This window comes from Heloderma suspectum, chromosome 6 (genome assembly GCF_057233095.1).
Source record: "Heloderma suspectum isolate Gila_16-S chromosome 6, 16-S_ref, whole genome shotgun sequence".
Classification (NCBI taxonomy): Eukaryota; Metazoa; Chordata; class Lepidosauria; order Squamata; family Helodermatidae; genus Heloderma; species Heloderma suspectum.
The window spans coordinates 21673210-21694460 of NC_139463.1; the positions used below are offsets into that span (position 1 = coordinate 21673210).

Below are 21251 nucleotides of genomic sequence, written 5' to 3' on the forward strand. Positions count from 1 at the left end.
GGAAAGGGAAGACTCCCTTCATACCTGCCCAACCGCCACAGAAACAGCAGGGGATCATTTATATAACACTGAAACCAATTACCTAGACGGGCTTTCAGCCAGAGTTAAACACATAGCTATTGCTGTTGGGTAAGATAAAATCTTTTTACTAATGTGCTTAAGTTCACAGAAAATGCACCTTCATCCATTACAGCCTGTGTAAACAACCCAAAGATAACTGTCATTCCGTATGTGCATTTGCAATAAGTGCTTTGCAAACATCACAGATGTTGGACAATTGATTTTTTTTTAAGCCGTTTACATACAGAAATAATCTGACAGTTCGCTTGTCAATGCAAGACAGTAATGTTCAAGAAGGTAACTGTTCATTGCATTGTGTCAATTGGCTTCCAACGTATATGAACAAATGGAGGGGTAAGCCCTTGTAGGCTCATGTAGGGCCTTTCCAGATGGAGGGGTCCTTATGCTACCAGTGGGAAGTCACTGCACAGCTATTCAGTCTTTTCTTTCTTCATGGGTTTTCAAGGGTAAAAGAAAAGACCAAAGAAGCAGTGGGAAAACACGGGAGGGTTGCGAGCTGAAGACGATGATGTATGGACCCCGCCGCCCCCGGAAAATTCCAAAAATGAGGCAGGGGAATGATGCCATAAAAGTCTTATCTGGAAGCACCCAAAGACATTATATCCTCATGCCAAAGCACTTAGAAGGAGGGTGACCCACAGCTGATCACGCATATATATTTGACTGAGAGATCGTCATGGAGACGGTGGGAGAGCAGTAATATCCAGCACCACTTAACATTTCTGCATGTATACTCAATAGTCTATTTCCACCAACAGATATTTCCACATCACCACTACTGTTTAATGTTTGCACGGCACCAACAACAGTTTCTGTGACAAAGCCTCCATTATCTCTGCGGATTGACAATGTGGGTTAATTGAAATCCAAGCGATCTATTTAAGCTACGCCGTGAATACCGATCAATACCACCATGGAGGAAATAGAACAGTTTATACTGGCCACTAATATCTGTAACACCGGGATCCAAACGTGTTTAGAGAAATGCACAGAGAGGTCTTGCAAATCAAACCAAGGCCTCACCACTATATCACAGGTAACAGAAATGACACAGGAAGGAATGAGGCGGGGCAGATTGGTGGGAAGGAAGTGGGCAGGCGGCAGCAGTAGAAATGAAAGACAGCTGCAGAACCACTGATGGGGGATGCCCCTCCTGACCCCCAACCTGGGGACAACAGGGCTTGGGGTTAGGGAAGAAGGATGGCCCAGGTAAGATCCTAAATGCTTCTGGTGAGATTCTGTAGCAGCTCTCCTACTGTGTGGGGTAGTAAGCTTTTAAGTATGAAAAAAGGAGAAGGGACTGCAAGTCAGGAGAACCACTGATGAAGCACGCAAGACTAGAAATAAGATGATGTACAGGTGTTTGATCACCCTTGCTAAACACTCAGGGCTCCAAAGTGTACAAATTTGGAGGCAGGGAGGATCATTTGTGCTGACACAAAGAAGCCTCTCTGACCTGGCAAGATTTTTGAATGGGCTGCACTTTTCACACGGGGAGGTGGAGACGTTCAAAGAAAGGATCTCTCACTGACACACAGAAATCTGAAGACAGAACAGACCCCTTTCGAGGATTTTTTTCTACCTCTCTCCACCGCAAATTACCATGTTAGCATCAGCCCTCCAAGGCAAATTTATCAAGCAAAATAGTCAGTACTCACCTCACTGCCTGTTGCAGGTGCTACATTCCCTCCCACTTGGTGAGAGACTTACCTGAACAGCAGAAGAGGTGAAATTCCCTCTGGCTGTAAATGACCCTTCCTTTCAAAATTCTCTCCAAGCCACTCCCTGACCTGTAGTAGACTTGGAAGACAGGAAGGTGGGGCACTGCTAGATTTTTCCATTCCACGCTGACTATTTCCCATGGCTTTATTCACCTCTAAGCTTTAAGTGCCTTTAACCAGCTAGACCTTGCTTGAACCAAATATCACACCATTGATATAACCTCCTTGGTCTTCACGTAGCTGATATAGCAAAGGTGGTTATGAACATGAATTGTCACGTCTCCAATGTAAATCATACCTTAGCCACAGACAGGGAAGTTGCCAGGACTGGGCCCAAATCTATTTTCCAGTTGTGCAGCTCTGTTGGCCATAGCCCTGAGTTGGTGCCAATGGAAAAAGAGTTTTTTCTAAGCTTAACTGCCAGGCAGGAGACAATTTTCGCAGGGGATTATACCTGGGGAGGGAAAGGTTAACTCTACCCTACCAGCATGCTGAAACACACACACACACACACACACACGCCACATCAAATCTTCCCCTGCTTGGCAATAAAGCTTAGAAAAATGGTTTGAGATGATCTTGCACGGGGTGCAAATTAATTGAAGTGTTTATTGTATTTGAGATTATTTGGATGAGAAATTCATGGACTGGCCTGGGAAATCTGCATATATAGATATAAATTAGCATTTATGCAGATTTTATGGAGATTTGTGTCCTATTCACATGGGACTGAAATCTTTTAAGTGCCTAGAAACAGCCCTGGCCACATACTCACTAGATGGCCGTAGGCAAGCCACTACCCTCTTCAGCCTCAGTGGCACTGCTGCCCCCCAAATACAAGCCAACCTTACAGGACTATTAGTATTGATGCCGAGAGAAGGCCTTGTTATTTTCCCAGGCATTTTAAGTATGTGTTTCACCCTCAATGCTCCTTTTTACAGCGTAAATCCCGTCTTGAAAAAAGTTTTGTTGTTGTTTGGAAGAGTGAGACTTAATTCTTTAAAATAAACAAACAGAAGAACACAGAGATAGTGTATGTGAAACTTTTTGAATACTGCAAATGCACTAAATAAAATGATTATTATTTTATTTTATTTCAATTAATTACTAGCCACGGGGCCCAGTCTTGCACAGGTTGGAATAGCCTGGGGTTTGTTACCACAAAGCCATCCAAGAAACATATGCAGCTATCAGAGTTGGACACGTTGCAGCCTCCCCATCTAAGTGAAGCCAAGCCCACTGGCACCCCTTGCGATGGGACACCGCTATAGCCCCCTGAGGGAGGGGTCTGTCCACTCCATTCCCCTGAGGGAGGGGCTGCCCCACAGCAGGGAGAGGGGGTGGGTGTAAAGCTCTGTCCCTCGGCCTACTAATCTCCCCTGGCTCCAAACTGTATGGGCTGCAAAGCTATGGGAAAACTGTCCCTAGTGGATGTAGGGGTCACTGCAAGCTTCAACCACATGGACACATTTAGGGGCGCAATCCTATTCAGATAGGTGGCCGCCTTCGAACTCAGAGGCAACCGCCTATCCAATAGAGGGCAGGAGAAGCACAGAGGGGATAGTTTCCCCCGCACTTCAGCCGCCCTGCATTTTCTGCTAGACAGCCAATTTTGGCTGTCTAACCGTGGGGGGGCCGAGCAGGGAAGGAGGCTGCTGTACCACACATAGGATGTGTCGTACAGACAATTCCGCCGTCCCCGCCCTGGAATGCCCCCCGGACACGCCCCCTTTTGGCTGCTCTGCGCTGCTCTTGCGAGTGCAGAGGACATGGCTGTTCCACGCTGCCTCAGAGGAAGCGCGGAAGTGGGGGGAGGTTGGTTCTCCGGGAACCGACCTCGGAGCCTGTGCTCCCAGAAAACATCTCCTATGGCCATCCAGCTGCTGTCTAGCGGCCATTGGATTGCTCCCTCCATTAATTAAAATTAATTACTGTGTTTTAAAAACAAAATAACCTCAAGGTGCACATCCCTAGTGTCTCTTTAGTATGCATTCCAAGTTTCAGGTGTCTAGGTTTTGTGGTCTTAGTGGTATGCCAGGGACAGACAGACAGACAAAAACACATGCTCTTTCATCAGTATGGATTCCAGAAGCCTAGGTAGCTTCAAATCTTAAGGCAGTGGGGAGGGGGAATAATTAGAACAGGAAAGAGGAGACATCTGGCTCAGCAGAGTGGCAGGGAGCACCATAAGTTAAGGGGAACCCCTTTTTCTTCAGAATGTAACAACAGTGGTACCGTCCCACACACAATGCTCCCCCTTCTGCAACATGCCATAAAAACAGACACTACCATTCCAGGGCTTCTCCTATCTTGAAAACTTTATCTAATAATACCAGGGCTGCACAGTGCCTAACAACCGCACTGTTCCTTACATTTTCTTCACACAAGTGCCTATAACTAGGTACTATACAATATTTAAAAAAACAACAACAACAAATCCTGAGACCTGTCCACAGGAGTTACAATCCAATGAAGCATGGCAGATGGAGGTAATATTTCTATACTGCCTTTTAACGACAGATTGCTCAACAACAATTAAAAATAAATTTCAGTGCAGCAACAAATACAAAATACACCAGCAAAAAAAACAAAAACAAAAACGAAGGTGGATATACTTTTCAATAAGATGAATTTACTCTTCATATAAAAATAGAGTAGAGGTTGCATAGTATCTATTCAGGGGTGAGATGTATGATGACAAAAATGTACACATGTGTGAATCAATAGATATATATGATATAGATATAGTGTATAGAGGGCGGGGGGTGTACGTGAAAAAAGAACAAAGAACAAATTCTTTATCTGGAACAAATTCTCACACATTTGTGCATGTTGTCATCACATATCTCACCCTTCCCAAATACTATTCAGCTTATCCTACTGTATTCATCCAAGTTCAGCTCTCCAGATAGGTGTGAATATATGCCGAGTTGAAGAATTCCTTTACACCGATCCAGTTTCCTCCTCTTTTTTTGTTTTTGTTTTACCTGAAGAAGCGTTCAGTATAACTCAAAAGCTTGCTGCCTCAACATGGGACAGGTCCAATAGACAACTACATTAGAAGCATTTGGTCTCCCCCAAAAAACTACACCTCAAACTACTGATACTCTCAGAATTTGAAAAGAGATCTACTTTTGGCAAATGTGTGAACTCCAGTACTCAGGACAGAAAGATAGAACTATACTAATCAGATAGATGTAATAAAGGAACACTTCATACAGTACACATTTGAGTACACATTAGATGTTTTAAGCGTAAGCTCCTACTGAGGGCACACTCTCGTGGCAAATGCAAGGTGACCCACTGCGTGGGAAATGTTAGAAACTTTGGAGGCTGGAAGATTCTCAGCCAATTGGCAAGCTAACCTACCTAAAAGTATGCAGAAGTGTTGCCCTGCAGTGAACATTCTGCAGGGAGAATACCAAAGGCGGCTTCTGTCCAACATCTTTGTCAGACAGATGTCATACAGTGTCTAAATAGAGTTGAATTTTGATTCCATTTCTGAGAAAAGCAAGTGCAAGGAGTGGTGGAGAAAGCCCAGTCTCACTTGCTTTTCTTCCCATTGCAGTCTCGAAATGTGAAAAGGGGAGCAGGGTGTGTGGGGGAGACTCATTTCTGACTGCTCACCCTGCAGAACAACAGTCAAAGACACAATGAGGGGTGATGAGGGAGCTTACCTGGTGAATACTAAATGCCTGCTGTACCTGTTACAAGAGGTGCTTTGTCTAGTTGCATTCCTGCCAGCCTGGTGCAACGCTGGCTTACGTCAGGCAGAGCCACCTGACTGCATTTCTAATCTTTCCCCTAAACCCGCGGGCTCAAAGGAGGAGATTCAGCAGTGCTCGAGGCAAAATGGAATCCAGCAACCTTCAGTGAGCAAGAATGGAGGAAGTCTGGGGGTGGGAGGAGGGGGGCCACAGGGAAAGAGGAAACCCATTTTTCAGTACACATTCACTGTGGGTCCCAATAGACGTTTGCTGGCAAGCCCTACAGATAAACCAGTCTTTCTGGGTAGAAATGTCCCAATAAGCATACATCTGAAAAGGCCAGAATTAGGATGTATTTGAAGCCTGCCTTGATAGAGAAAACCATGAATGCAGAAGACAATTCATTGTGTGTGTGTGTTTATGTACGGGGGGGGGGGAGAGATAGAGGAAAAGACTAAATAGTATTAATTATGCCAATCAACTCACAACATTAAGGGCTAGTTATTTAGCAAAAATTAAAGCTATAATTCTCCAGTGTCCAGATTCTGGCACACAAGACTAGATTCTCCACAGCATAAGAACATAATAGCAGCTCTTTTTGATCTGACCGAAGTCCATGTAGCAGGCTTATCACTGACAGAGACATAGGTACCAGTGGTGACTAGAGACTGCCCTCAGGCAACAGCTCAAAAATACTACTACTACTACTACTACTACTAACAATAATAATAATGTCCTTTGAAGTACTAATGGAACTCTAGCCAATTACTAAACTGAGACAGTATTCTCCATGCCAAAAGCCTTCTGCAAAGAGTTTTGCTGTTTGTATTCTTTTCACGCCTCATCAAAACCCAGTAAATTAACAGCGGAGTTGCCCCAGTGGCCTAACTTTTCTTTAAACCTTTTCTTTAACACCCCCGCCCCCTGAAGAAAAAAAATGACAGGGGGGCAGGGGGAGAAAGGAGGATATGTCTACTATATTTGTTTGTTTGTTTGTTTGTTTTAAGGTTCTACATTTTTGAAAGCTTTTAAATTGTTTTAAGTTTTAATTGTAAGTTGCCTTGGAGGCCCTGTTTGGGCTGAAAGGCGACTCATAAACGTATAAATACTTTTAAAAATAGTTTTAAAAATATATTTATACCAGTTCTATACTGGCTTAACTCTCATGCCCCCTGCCCAACCCCAACCCCCCAGGGAATTGAGTTTGGTGTAGGTGATAAGGGTTAAATCCAAAGTAAGTCCTACTTAGAGTAGGCCCACTGAAATGAATGGGACTTAGGTTAAATACTTTTAAAAATAGTTTTAAAATTATATTTATACCAGTTCTATACTGGCTTAACTCTCATGCCCCCTGCCCAACCCCAACCCCCCAGGGAATTGAGTCTGGTGTAGGTGATAAGGGTTAAAGCCAAAGTAAGTCCTACTTAGAGTAGGCCCACTGAAATGAATGGGACTTAGGTTAGTCATGACCTATGCTTGATTTTACCCTATGAATCCTGTTGCGACACCTTTATCCCTCCCCTGCCCCCGGTGACGCATCCCCCAACAAAGCACAGAGTTCTTGAGAGAGATGGCCTGCCTGTTAAAACCAGTACATTTGCAGTGTAGATATGCTCTAAGAAAGACAGAAAGAGAAAGAGACAAAGAGAACAGGAGAAGGAGGAAAAGGGACATGTACAGTACAAAATTAAAGCTGGGCCCCATGTTGCGAGTAGGGGTTAAAGGTGGATTTGAAGTCTGGAAAAGCTGAAGACACCTGCACTCCAACTCCTGCACCACAGAAGCCATATACGAAATGTTTCTGCAACATCTGTCCAAAAGAACAGATGTCATCTGCTGGAACTCTTAAGGGAGTTAATACTTACTTTGAGAGGTAGTCCAAGTTCACACAGATAATTTTCATAATCACATTTGATCGCATGGTACCAAAATGTGATATTTAAGTTTGCCAATAGATGCAAATCTTGCTGAGTGAGGGCATCGCTCAGGCTGAGTTTTAGTTCAGCTTTGGAGGTATAACAGGTGTTGAAACTAAAAGCTGGTTTCATTCAGAGGAACAGTAACTTGAGGAAAAGCAGAAGGGAAATGATGGAGGTGTTAATGCAAATCTCAGAAAGAACTGAAAGCTGTGCACTAAAAAGGCTTCCTTCAACATAGTTGCTAGAGTGACATTTTTTTAGAGTGAAGTTGATTATTATTATTATTAATTTTAATGTTGTTGTTGTTGTTGTTGTTGTCACAGTGGTTAACATTGGCAAGTAAAGCAAGTTTGTGCTCAAGAAGCTAAGCTTTCCAGAGCAATCATTTGTGAAACCATAAGTCTGGGATCTCAAGAGTGCTACAACAGCAGGTTTAGAAGTGGAAACACATGCTAGAGAAAATCCAATGAAGCAGTAAAAATATCTTTTGTAACCAAGTATCCCTTTATATTCCTGCCAACCTAGCAGTTCGAAAGCAAGAAATTGCAAGTAGATAAATATGTACCGCCTCGGCGGGAAAGGTAACAGCGTTCCGTGCACCTCGGTGTTCAGTCATGCCGGCCAAATGACCACGGAAGCGTCTTCGGACAGCGCTGAATCTTCGGCTTAGAAACGGGGATGAGCACCACACCCTAGAGTCGGACACGACTGGTTGGGGACACCTTTACCTTTTTTTTTTATCCCTTTATATACTTGGAGCCTCGTGTGGCGCAGAGTGGTAGGCGGCAGTATCGCAACCGAAACTCTCCCCACAACCTGAGTTCGATCCCAGCAGAAACTGGGTCTCGGGTAGCCGGCTCAAGTCGACTCAGCCTTCCATCTTTCCGAGGTCGGTAAAATGAGTACCCAGTTTGCTGGGGGAAAAGTAGTCACGACTGGGGAAGGCAATGGCAAACCACCCCGCTATAGTCTGCCACGAAAACGCCAGCGCAAGCGGCGTCCCTCTAGGGGTCAGTAATGACCACTTGCACAGGAGGAACCTTTCCTTTCCTTCCATCCCTTTATATGGAACCGTTAGAAAATTGCTCTTTGAGGCAAAGTTTTATTAATTTCTCATTGTTTAGATTTTGATAGGGTAGGGAAAGGATTTTCAAAATCTTAGTTGCTTAATCATATGGAATGTAGTTGATTTAGGGTGCAATCCTATGCATGCTTAGACAAAAAAAAAGTCCTACAACTCCCAGCCTGCCCCAGCCAGTATGGCTGGCTGGAGCACGTTGGGAGTTGTGGGATATTTTTCTGTCTAAACATGCATAGGATTGCACCCTAAATCAATTTATCAGTTCCTGGAACCACCTGGGTGGTCACTGAGGGAGACAGAATGCTGGATTTGGGCTGAAATCCTTTACACAGTTACCTGGGAGTAAGCCCTATTGACTTCACTGGGGCTTACTTCTGAATAGACCTATATAGGATTGCACTGTCTTTGCAGGTTTGGTCTGATCCAGCAGAGATCTTCTTAAAACTCATAATAGGCATCGTTTAACTAGAGATGCCAAGGACCGGGTTTTAGCATGCAAATCACATACTTTTTTATTTATAACATTTTTATACTGCTCAATAGCCTGTGTGATAATGATTCCTCTTTAAGAAACAAGATGAACAAAGGGATGCATACAAAACAGCCTGCAAGCAACTGACAAGGATAGCTCTTGTCATCATCCAAGGTAATAGTCCTGGTGAACTAAAACCAGTTCAAAGCCACAATTACTGCTTAGGGGATCCTCAGAAATGTCATTTTAGGGATGCGGGGAGGGGGGGAGAGTCCAGTCATATCTCTAACAGAAAAGGCAAAGGGTTGCAGGGAAAAACTGTGCTTTTCCACAAGGAAACTTGAAAGAGTCTGCAATTTGTCACCCTGTTTGGGGCACAGCTGTACCAGGAATTTAAATTGGTTTTAACCTGGTGCAACTATCATGGCTTTTCCCAAAATGTCCTGGGTTCTAATTCAGAAGCTGCTTTAAAAGAACAGTACAACTTAACAACTGGGTACCATACAGGTGCTCTCTCAAAGCTGTTTTAGGCCAGAGTTCTGGGAAGGCAGCAGGGTCCAGCTGCACAAGAAAAACGGTGCAAGACCATAAACTCCAATTTGCCTGTAGAAAACACAGAGCCAAGCCAATAAAATCTCTCCCAAGTGTCACCACAATTAATGACTGATTCATTATCATCTTAGCTGTCCTTGGCACAGGTTCAAGCTTTCAACTTTGGCTTTTACAGCAAGGGAAAGGAAAAAAAAAGTGCTTGCCCCAAAGCCAGGCCCTGTGCAGGCTTTCTGGCATTTCCCCTCAGTAAAAAATCTTGTGGATGGCAACTAACTGGATTAACCTCAAATCATTCCTGCTTCAAATAAAATGGCCGAGGTAAACAGGTTTAGGAGATCAGGGTGAAAGTCTGCTAGAATCATGTAACACATTAGCACACTACAGCTCCCTACAGCATGGAGTCATTTGTCTCCATGCAATTAAGGGCACAATCCTATGGGGATAGTCGGCTGTCTCTAAACTCGAATGCAACCAACTATGCAATGCAGGGCAGGCGGAGCAGAGCCTCTCCTATGCACTCCACTGCCCTGCATTTGTGTCTAGACAGCCGATTTCAGCTGTCTAGCCGGGGTGCCTCGGAACGGGTTGGGAGGCCAGACGGTGCATAAGAAGTGTCGTACTGGTGCTTCCACGGTCCCCTCCCCATCCCTAGTACCCCCCCCCCGTTTTTGGCCACTCCGTACTGCTCTTCCAAGTGCGAAGTTGGGGATGAACCGCACCACCTACAAGGGGGAGGGGGGTCAGATTTGTGGGAACTGACCTTGGAGCGTTGGCTCTGAGCTCAGTTCCCATAAACCAAAAAAATCCTATGGCCATCTAAACACTGTCTAGCAGCCATAGAATTGTGCCCTAAGATGATGTGGAGAGGGAGAGTGGAGTCTCCATGCACTCCAATTAAGACTGTGTGGAGAGTGAGAGTGGAGCCCTGCACTGTCCACACATAGAGGGCATATCTGTAGAGAGGAAGCTTCCAGAATGCACATAGGATTTCCTCTTGTCCTCAAGGTTCCAGCTCAAGGGAACGGCCTATGCACATCTGGCAGGCTACCCCTCCGCGGAAGTACCCCAACACATGGACAGCACGGGGGCAGCAGGAAAATGGTGGGGCCAGTTGCATAGAAACTAATGACTGAAGGGAGCTAAAGCCAAGTTCAGATTCAGAAAATGTCTGATTCAAATGCCACAGCAGCTATGAACTTCCTAGATGGGCTCAGGCAAGTCACTGGCTTTTACTTTTGGTTTTCATTTTTGAGGTTATTATAGTTTTGAACTTTTAAATGTTTTTAGATTATGTTTTATCGGATTGTATTTTACGGTTTTAATCGTTACAAACTGCCCAGAGAGCTTAGGGTATTGGGTGGCATAGAAATGTAATAAAAAAAAACAAAATAAAACCGAGCAACTGAAGAAATTACTTTTAGATCAAATCTTCTGTACCGGGTGTAAGGACTCAAGGCCACAGTGGATCCCCAAACTTAAAGAAAGTCAGGCAGGGATTGATCCTATACACGGCTATCTGGTCCAGACCAAAGGAGGGAACCAGAGACTACAAGAAGATCAAGCACAAAAGTCTCAAAGAAACAATAAACCAGGTGATACTCCCCAATACTGTTTCCTCTGTGTGTGTGTGTGTGTGTGTGTGTGTGTGTGTGTATTTGTAAGAGATTTATATCCATCCATCCATCCCCGCCAGTGCCTTTTCCAGGTACAATTATGCCCTATACTGAAACGCAACCTTGGCTCTTCAGAAGTTGGGACATTCACCATTTCATGCAAACTGGATTACATCCAGTCCAGACCAAAGGAGGGAACTACAGACTACAGGAAGACCAAACACAAAGGGCTCAAAGAAACAATAAACCTGGTGATGCTCCCCAAACCTTTATAAAAACCCTTCACTGGTCTGAGCACTAGGAAGGGCTACCTTTGCCCTGCACCCCATGCGATACGACATTTTTTGTACGTAGCCATTCTGAAAACCTCCAAATCACAGTGACATCTCCATTGTCACAAAATGTTATTCTCCTCAGGCCTGCATCCATACCGCCAAAGCTAAACTATCACGGCCTATCACTTCACAAAAGAAACAAACTGTACCTGGCAGCGTTAATGTCTTCCCATTACCATCCGCTCCTGGCTCTGAACAGATAACTGTTTGCTTTTGTATTTTGTATTTCCAGTGCTCATGTGTGTGTGTTTTTTAAAGGAACCACAGTCCTATCACCTCAGGCGGCCTGGCGTTCACTCCTCCATACATCTCCAGATGCCAAGGACACCAGGGGGCGAGGGCTTGCTTCCAAAAAAAACTCTTACTGACTGGCCTTGCCAGATTCACACAGGCCACTTTTAATTAAGATGACGTATCGTCTCTGGAGACAAATGGGGAAGGAATTTGCAGAGATTTGGAAGAGACAGGCAGACATCCACAGACATCGCAGTATTAGAACAGAGGCCAAATGAGGAGGGATGCTCTCCCTGAGTTGGGCAGGGGGAGACAGAGCAAACTATTGGTGAGGCAGGACTCAATCTGGAAAGACTGCTTATTAATACCACATTCACCCTGTTGTTCATCTCCAGTTGCTTCGGTTTATTTTGCTCCGCAGCATTTCCAGACTCTCCCTGTGGCAAAACTCTGGGTGCTGCGGTGAAGTACCTAACATACGATTGCCGTATCTCTTTTGAACACCAAGAAATCTCTTTAGTTAGCAAGATGAATTAAACTTTTTTATTCTTTTAACAGGGCTTCTTATCTCCAGCAATTTCCTAATCTTTTTTAGCCCTCTCCTTCCTCTCCCTCTTATTTCCTTCCTGACTGTTAGAGCAATACAACAATGGAACCAATTACCTAGGGAGCTAGTGGGCTCTCCCACACTGGAGGCATCCAAGATGAGGCTGGACAGCCATCTGTCAGCGATGCTCTGACTTGGATTCCTGCATTGAGCAGGGGGTTGGACTCGATGGTCTTGTAGGCCCCTTCCAACCCTACTATTCTATGATTCTATGATTCCTGTATCCCTCTCATAGACTACTGGGAACTATACTACTGCAAGAGTATCTATAAAAAGAGTCTACATCACACATTACAAAACTTGCTTTACATAAGACTGTTTTTTTTTTTTCAGTAATGGAGTGGGGGTGGGAGGGAGAAACACATATACTAGGGGTGGCCTGAGGGCCAAATTCAGAGAAGCTCTTGGGGGCTGCATTCCAGTGGTGGATGGGGCTGAAGGCAAAGGGATGGAGGCCAAAATACCTTCCCCCACCCCCCACCCCTAGCATCATACTGTAGTTTTTACTGCCAGTAACTAAGCCTTAGGAGTGGGAGTTCAACCTGAAGAATGGGGGGGGGGACTGCACAAAAGCCAGGAAACCACCAAATGATTGGTGACTGGGGAAAAGGGAGTGGGACCAGAGGCATGGTCAGCTGGGGAATCCCAGAGGGATGGATTGGGACCCCAGGAAGACCAGATTTTGCTCTTGAGTCCTCGGTTCCCCATCTCTGATGTATACCATCATGAACAATAACTGTTCATCTAATTGTGCAATTAGAATGCGTACACCAAGAGAGCCTAGGATGGTAGGTAAACAAGACAAGGCCTTTTCTTTTTTGGTAGCATCCCCCCAACTATGGAACTCCCTGCCAAGGGAGATCAGGTTGGTTCCATCTCTACTGAGCTTTAGACGGGCAGTAAAAACTGTACCAATTTACTTGGCTTTTGATGGATTCTAATATTGCTTTGGCTTGTTTTAAAGAACATTTGGGGGCTCTGCTTTTATCCTGTTGTGATTTTATTGCACTGTCATTTGAAACTACCATAAAACAACTGCTGTGGTTTTTATTGTTCCGTTGTTTTAATGTACAAGAGGCAAACCGTTGTGCTGTGCCAGGGATTGCCAAGGAGGTGGAAACCACCGCAGGAACGGCTGCGGATCAGATGAGAAAGGCTAGCTGGAGAAGTCAGCTCTCTGGCAGTCAACAGGAAAGTACTAGGCCCTCGCTGTAAGTCACAGAATGGAGAAGTCTGAAATATCAAAGTCAGGATAGTGGGGAGTCTGCTCCAGGTTCAAGAAGCAGAGGAATAGAAGAACATGCAAAGCTGCTTTATACAGACTCAGACCACTGAATTAACCCAGTACTGATGACAGTGATGGGCAGCAGCTTCCCAGGGTTTCAGGTAGGGGTCTTTCCTGCCCTACCAGGAGAAGCTGGGAATCGAACCTGGGACCTTGTGCATGCAAAGCACACGCTCCAGCACTCAGCTATGGCTGTCATACGTAAAATGTGTATATTAAGGAGCAGATGAGAAGGAGCTGCTAGGGAAAGCGGAAGGCAAAAGGAAGAGGGGCCGACCAAGGGCAAGATGGATGGATGATATTCTGGAGGTGACGGACTCGGCCTTGGGGGAGCTGGGGGTGGCGATGGCCGACAGGAAGCTCTGGCGTGGGCTGGTCCATGAAGTCACGAAGAGTCGGAAGCAACTGACCGAATAAACAACAAGGAGGAGCACAACAAGGGGTTGTTTCTATGGTGAGGGCCTGGGAACAAGCAGAGCCCCCTCAATTTTTCTTGCTATTGGTAAACTACTAGGAGTCAGAAACATTTACCAATCCAGTACAAATCACCCAGAGATCTATCCAGTTGTGGTGTAGTAAAAGCCAGTGCGGTGTAATGGTTACAGTGTTGGACTGGGTCTGCAGAGACCCAGTTCTAGTCTCCACTTGGCTGTGAAGCTCACTGGGTGACTCTGGGCGGTCACTGACTCTGTAATCCTCCTGCCCTCCATTTTATCCTGACAACAATCCTGTGCAGTAGTTTAGGCTGAGAGACATTGAAAGTCACCCAGTGAGCTTCACAGCCGAGTGGGGACTAGAATCTGGCTCTCCCAAGTCCCAGTCCAACACTCTCACCACTACACCATACTGGCTCCCCCAGGCATTAGAGAGATGTAAAACAAATTACGTCCAGCATGTGGACACAAATCATCACACCCATTGTGTGTGCGTGACGCCACTGATGAAGTAGCAAGAAATGGTATCAGTGATCTAATAACTCCCACCACTGTGCAGACGTTACTGGGTTATTTTAACACCAAAGTTCCCAGGAAGGAGAAAGCAAGTCATCTTTGGCGAATAAATTACTGGCGGACAATGAACACCTGTGACGGTACTGACAAGAAAGCAGAAGATGAGTTCCATGACCTTTAAGGAAACAGAGAAAAGAACATCTAATATTTTATATTTCACAACACTAAATTACATTATCTCTTAAGAACTCCAGGCATTTATTCCGAAGCTAAAATTACTTTGCACTTGCCTGGGCGGGGTGGGTGGGAGGGAGGAATCACCTTTACTGGATTTCACTTCAAAAAATAAGTCAAATGCAAAAAGACAGTCTGCTGAAGGATGACACCTGAATTTATTTCTCTCTGTTTCCCCTTTCCAAGAACAACAACAGCCTGCAGAAAGGATTAACAAGATAGTCCAAGTAGGGGCTATGCTCTGCAAGGTTCAAAGGGGCTGTTCATTGGCAGTCATGCTCAACTCTGGTTCCACAGATGTGGCTGAACTACAAGTCCCATCATCCCTGACCATTGGTCATTTGGGGACCCACAGTTGGAAGCCACTAGATACAAGAAAGAGGCAAGAAAGAGGCAAGACCCTTGACCCACTGGGATCTGGGCAGTTAAAATTGCCACCTTGTTCGTTTTGAATCACTACATTCTAGATATTTTTAAGTGACCCTGCTATCCTCCCTTGCTCACTATGTTTGGAATGCCTTTTCTAGAACTCCCATATGAAGCTCCCTCACCCTCTTCTGTCAAATCCCTCCACAAAACCTACCTTTTTTTTCAGCTTTTCTACACAAGGCTGTTAATCAATGTATCTACTTTCAGTTTCGTCACAGAATTGAGATCCAAGCTCTACACTAGGAGTTTTTTCCTTTCCTGATTTTCTGATATATAACCTCCAGGTGGCGCTGTGCTATAGCAAAATAGCACAATTACACAAGTAGGAAAATGACTTTTCTTTTGCTTTCAGAAATAATGCCCCATTTCCCCATTCTAAAAAAAACCAACGACAGGGAAGTGCTCTGAAAAACAGAAGCAAACTGGAGGATCACGTCGTCATCTAAAGAGCCAGCAAGCAACAGTGAGTAAGGAATCATGAGCGCACAATAAATGCCTTGCATAGAAAAGCTCTTTGCATAAAACTCTTTCTTTAGCAGACCCTTCCCCAATCTGGTGCCCTCCAGCTCTTTTGGACCACAACTCCCAGCATCCCCCACACAGCATGCTCTAGCCCCTCCAGATTTTCACACATCCCCAACCCCAAAAAATCTAAGGAAGTTCACCAGCATAAATCAGAGGTGGAATCAGCCACATACCTGCTTGTTTTAGGGGAATATCTTAGGGAAATGATTTATTGAAACAGGATTGATTGATTGATTGATTGATTTACAATACTTATATACCGCTCCACATCAGAAGATTTTGGAGCTGTGAACAACACAGTAAAAGAATAAAATAGCAGGTTAAAAGAGTTAAAACATTTTTTTAAAAGACAAACCCCAATAAAGTGGAATTTAACAAACCACAGCTGGTCATGCAAGGAAGCCCTCTTGAAATACCAACGTCTTCAGGAGGTGCCGGAAGGAACACAATGTTGGCACCTGCCTGACCTCCAAAGGCAGGGAGTTCCACAGGAAAGGGGCCACCACACTGAAAGCTCTTTTCCTGGTGGACTCCAGCCGGGCCATAGGAGCATGTGGAACCACCAGGAGCATGCCCTCTGATGACCTCAGTGACCGGGCAGATTGGTAAGGAAGGAGGCGCTCTCTCAGGTATCCTGGTCCCAAGTTGTTTAGGGCTTTGTACAGGAGTACTAATACCTAATACTAATACTAATTACTACGATTTTGTCTTCAAAGTGCGATGCAAAAAGGTCACAGCTGGTCCTTGATGGGGCCAGGGCCCCATTTACTGGGGAAGATGTTAACAACTGCTGGACCACCTGGAAGAGCTCCTCTGGACGGCTACTTGAGGACGCAATGGAGGCAGCAAAATAAGCCTTCTTTGCTGCCCGCACTGCCACACAGTAGGCACGATTATGCACTCTAGAGCGTGCTTGGTCGTCTTCACTTTGAGTCTTGTGCCATTTGTGCTCTAGCCAATGTCCAGCCTGTTTCATTGACCGCAGCTCCCCAGGATACCAGAATGCAGAGTGGGCTCCACAGTGCCGGAGAGGGCACTCAGGTGCAATCAAGTCGATGGTCTTCTGCATCTCACTGTTCCACAGTGAGGCTAGGGCCTCGGCTCTCTCCACTGGAAAATCCCCAAGAGCATTCAGAAATCCATTGGATTCCATCAGTCTCCTGGGGCGGACCATCCAAATAGGTCCCCCGGCCCCACGGGAGGAGAGTAATGCTTTAAGTTCAAATCTCACCAGGAAATGGTCTGACCATGTCAATGGGGTTACTTGGAGCCCCCCAATCTTCAGACTACCTGTCTCACAAGTTGGAGCAAAAACCAAATCAAGGGTGTGCCCTGCTTCATGTGTTGGGCCAATGACATCCTGAGACAGCCCCATGGTTGTCATGGAGGCCATGAAGTCCTGAGCTGAAACTCCGGAGACAGCCTCAGCATGGAAGTTGAAGTCACCCAGAACCAGCCTCCAACACCACACTTGCGACTGCTTCTGCCAGCTCAGTTAGGGAGGATGCTGGGCAGCAGGGTGGGCCATACACCAGCAGCATCCCCATTCTGTCTCTATGGCCCAACACCAGGTGCAATCCCTCAAGGCCCGCTCCAAGGTAGAGTGGTCTCCTGGTGATAGAGATGGAGGTTCTATGAACCATGGCAACTCCCCCCTGCCCCTGGCCCTCCAACCTATGTTAGTGCTGCACCAAGTACCCAGGTGGGCAGAGCTGAGTCAGGTTGACTCCACCCAGCTCACCCACCCAAGTCACAGTAATACACGCCAGATAGGCCCTCGCATCCATTATTAAATCATGAACGAGTGCGGTCTTATTGCAGACCAACCTGGCATTAAACAGCAGCACCGCAAGACAGGAAGGCACAGTGGAAGAGCTACCAGGTACATGAGAGCTAGAGGAGTGGGGTAGAAGGGGAACAGTGTATAAACACCTGTGACCTATTCTACTATGATGTCCCAACCCCCTCCTCCTGCCATATCTCCTTCTGCCCCAAGTGATGGGAATAGTGGTGCCCCCTCCATGGGTCCCTGTATCAAAGTTTCCCAGGCACATCCTGACCACCATAAAAATACCCACACACTCTCAACAGCCACTCACCATTCAAATATACAATCAACCATTCAACACATACACTCCACTCATCCAGCAATCACTCCCAACCAAACTAACACAATCACAGTTTGTAATTTGTGGTTGTAACCAGCCGCTGGTCACAGTTAAGACATCAGGCTTGTTAATCAACCAAAATAAAGCAGAGAACAAGTAAAGTGCTTATTTCTTAGCCATGTAACCTACATCCATTGGTCCATGCTCATTCCTTCTCACCTGGAAGGTGACAAAGCAGTTCTCCCCCACTCCAGCTCTCACCCAGGGGAAGCACCACTTCAGACTACCACAGGCTCCCACCCTGTGCAGAGGATGCACCCTCTGCACCTGTGCAGAGGGTGCAGAGGGTGGGCTCCCTTCCCTGGGCAGAGAAGCAGTTCTAGCATATGAAGCCTCTATCCCCTGTCTCTCACCCAGGGTGGACAACAATAACATATGAAAACTGCTGTTGTTAGAGGATCCCTGCTCTCACTCAGGGACACCTCACTCACATAAGACAGGTAATCAATAGATGACCAGGATGTAAGCAGACCAAACAGGAAGAGAAGATAGAAGGCACCCTCGCCCTCGTGGCAAACCAAAGGGGCAAACCAAAGGGCCGCACCCCCCTTGGGGGCACCCCAGCTAGGGCGGCCTGCCAGTGGCGGCCCGCCACCTCGTAGCAGGGCAGTTTTTAAGTCTCCTTGATCCCTGGAGTTTTAGCTGTTTAAATTGTTTTAAATTTTGTATGTTAAAAAATTTATACTATGTTTAGTATAATGTTGTTTCTGTGGTTTGTAATTGTTGTGAATCGTTGTGAACCGCCCACAGAACATCAGCTATTGGGCAGTATAGAAATGAAATTATTATTAATATTAATATTAATATTAATAATAGATGTTGCCCCAGAAAAAGCAGCAAAGGGGCATTACTTCCTCCCATTCATCTGGATGGTTTGCAAAGCTGGTTCAAATAAATTTGCTTATGCAAATCACAGATGACTGGTCTTCCCCTTAAGGAAAAGCACAGGCTCCTACCCAGCCCTTTCATAAACCCTGTGCATGTGCATGCATGGGTGCGTGTATTTTCACGCTGCATCCTTTCCAGCAACACAATTCAAGCAGTTATGTGAGTTGTTTATCCTGTTCCTTGTGCCACTCTGGACACCCAGCTCTCAATGTTTTCGTTGGGGGGGGGGGGCTGCTTCTCTGGTCCAGCTGGGAAGCTCTCCCCCGCCCCTCACCCTGCTTTCCCTTAATCTATCTCCACCCCCGGCTGCCCCAGAGAAACCATCTGTGTCCTTTGGACCTCCTTAGCTACACCTGGGGAGTTCTTGTTCGCTCTGATAAGGTCTGACAAGGGAGCCGGCTGCCGTCACACAGGCATATTAAGGCAGATGCGGTTGCTAGTGATTGGTTCGGTTAGACACAGAGGGGGGAAAACATCTTGGCTGGCTTTCAAAGTTACCTCTTTTGTTCTCTTCCCGGAAACGAACACTGCAGGGGGCAGCAAAAACGCAGGTTTTCCTTGGATCACTACACCTGGTCAGTTCTCCTGAGAGCAACTCGGTGGCTTCCTTTCACTCCTGTCTCAAGCAGCCTATGGGTAAGGCTGTTGCTAGCAAGCAATTCTGTGTGTGTCTCCAATGTAAAAACGGGGGGGGGGGGGTATTCCAATGGGGGAGGGGGAGTGGTTGGGGTGCTTAACCCTTCCCCTTCCCCACTGTTTTTCCTCTGCAGCCCTTCTTCACCACACCGAGGAGAAACCTGGCCTCAAGGTCAGGCTGGGAGAAATGAGCCAGTGAAGGGTGGGGGGGAGAGGCTGTAGAGCAATAGCAGTGGGCAGGGGCACAGTGAAGCTCCCCCCTCCCATTCACTGCTTCCCCCTTGCAAATGTCACTGCCACCCTTACACTGAAGACCCTGGACTGGACATTCCACGTATAGTGCAGAACATCTACTCTAGAAGTGCGGAACCTCAGGCCCGGGGGCCAAATCCAGCCCTCCAGGCCCCCTTCCCCTGGCTCCACCCCCCCTTTCCCCAACCACCTACCAACGCAGAACACCCTCTCCAAAGATGCCTGATGGGACCCTGCCTTGAACACCTTCCATAGACATTAAACAGCAGCTTTCCCCAACCTGGTACCCTCCCAATGTTTTGGAGTACACCTCCCAGCATCCCTGACCATTGGCCATGCTGGCTAGGGCTGATGGGAACTGTAGTCCAAAACACTGGGAGGGCACCAGGCTGGGGAAGGCTGCAGGAGAGAAATTCAGTTCAGACAAGCGCGTCGGCAAGGGCACTCCGCTGTTTTGTCTTCTACAGGTTTGTTTTCATGCCTTGTGTGTTGAGTGCTTTAATTTATCTACTCAGATCGGAAAAGCAGGGTACAAAAGGAGAAGAAGTAACTGCACCCTGCTCTCCCTTTGCCTATTCAACTGCTTTTTTTCTTCCACAGAATGAAACAAAAAGATCCAGAAGCGTGTTTCTCTGCCTCCTCCGTTCCCCTCCTCCTCAAGGCGACACAGCTCCAGTTGCAACACTGCTTAACCTCACAGATCTGGAGCAAGGGACAAAGGGAGTAAAAGGCCCCCTGCTGATTACACGCCTGGGAGAGCTCGCAATGAACTCAATTTCATGGTGTGCTTCCTCCGCGCCGCCACATTAATTCCATTGTCACACGCGCGCGGGCCGCTTGGGAGCGCAACACGTGTAACAGCAACAGGATCGACACGGCGCTAAGCAGCCATTGTGCAAAACGGAAGCAGCACGGCACCGCCATCAGTCTGGAAAGAATGGCCATGTCTCAGAGCCGGGAATTTCCTTGGCCTATACATTGGGGAAAGAACGCTCTCTTTCCGACCCTCAGCTATCGAGAAGCTTACAACTTGCAGGTCTGAGAGACATCTCCCCAGCTGCCACCTTTCCCTGCCAAACCCATGGAGGATGCTCAGCAGTTAAAAGGCGGAAGAGCCCTGTCAGTACAAGAAAAGAAAGAGTTGGCAACACTCGGTGCCACTGGAATGCTTGGCAATATGCTAAGCCAGTTACAAACGATGCTATTTGCTTCATTGCAGGAAACAGAACATTTTAGTGGCAAGACGACAAAGAAGAAAATAGAAGAAAGCACCTTATGGTGTCTCCATTTGTTTTCTCCTTATTGGGCTCTGTTCTATTATTAGTTTTATTTTGCTGCTTGTTTTTTTAGTCCTTTGCCAATTGTTCTCTTTTTATATTTTTTTTATTGTTGTTATTCATTTGCCATTAGCCACCTTAGGCGCTCTCAGGGGAAAGACGGAATTAAACAACGATATTTGCAATGAATACATTTGGAATAAATACATATTTGAGTAAAGACATACAATGAAGGCAGGTGCTGGAGGGGGATAAGGGAAGAGACCGGTGGAGAAGTGTTGTGAG

The 21251-nt window shown here is 46.2% G+C and overlaps 1 protein-coding gene and 1 long non-coding RNA gene across 23 annotated transcripts in view; one reads left to right on the forward strand and one right to left on the reverse strand.

Moving 5' to 3' along the window:
- The window catches only part of ST3GAL4 (ST3 beta-galactoside alpha-2,3-sialyltransferase 4), a 181596-nt gene that overhangs the window by 118482 nt on the left and 41863 nt on the right, over positions 1–21251 (reverse strand). For 7 of the 22 annotated variants that reach the window (XM_084803735.1, XM_084803729.1, XM_084803720.1 and 4 more), the window contains exon 1: positions 11631–11674. The exons of 14 other annotated variants lie outside the window; for them this stretch is intronic. The gene's annotated coding sequence lies outside the window, so the exon portion shown is untranslated. Of the gene's footprint in view, positions 1–5479; positions 5530–11630; positions 11675–21251 lie in introns of those variants that run through there. One more of the 22 variants, XM_084803710.1, reaches the window with a different exon arrangement.
- Positions 1160–21183, forward strand: LOC146340518 (uncharacterized). The gene is made up of 4 exons (XR_014783720.1): positions 1160–1290; positions 15573–15683; positions 19335–19437; positions 20290–21183. It is a non-coding gene; the product is annotated as an uncharacterized LOC146340518 (long non-coding RNA).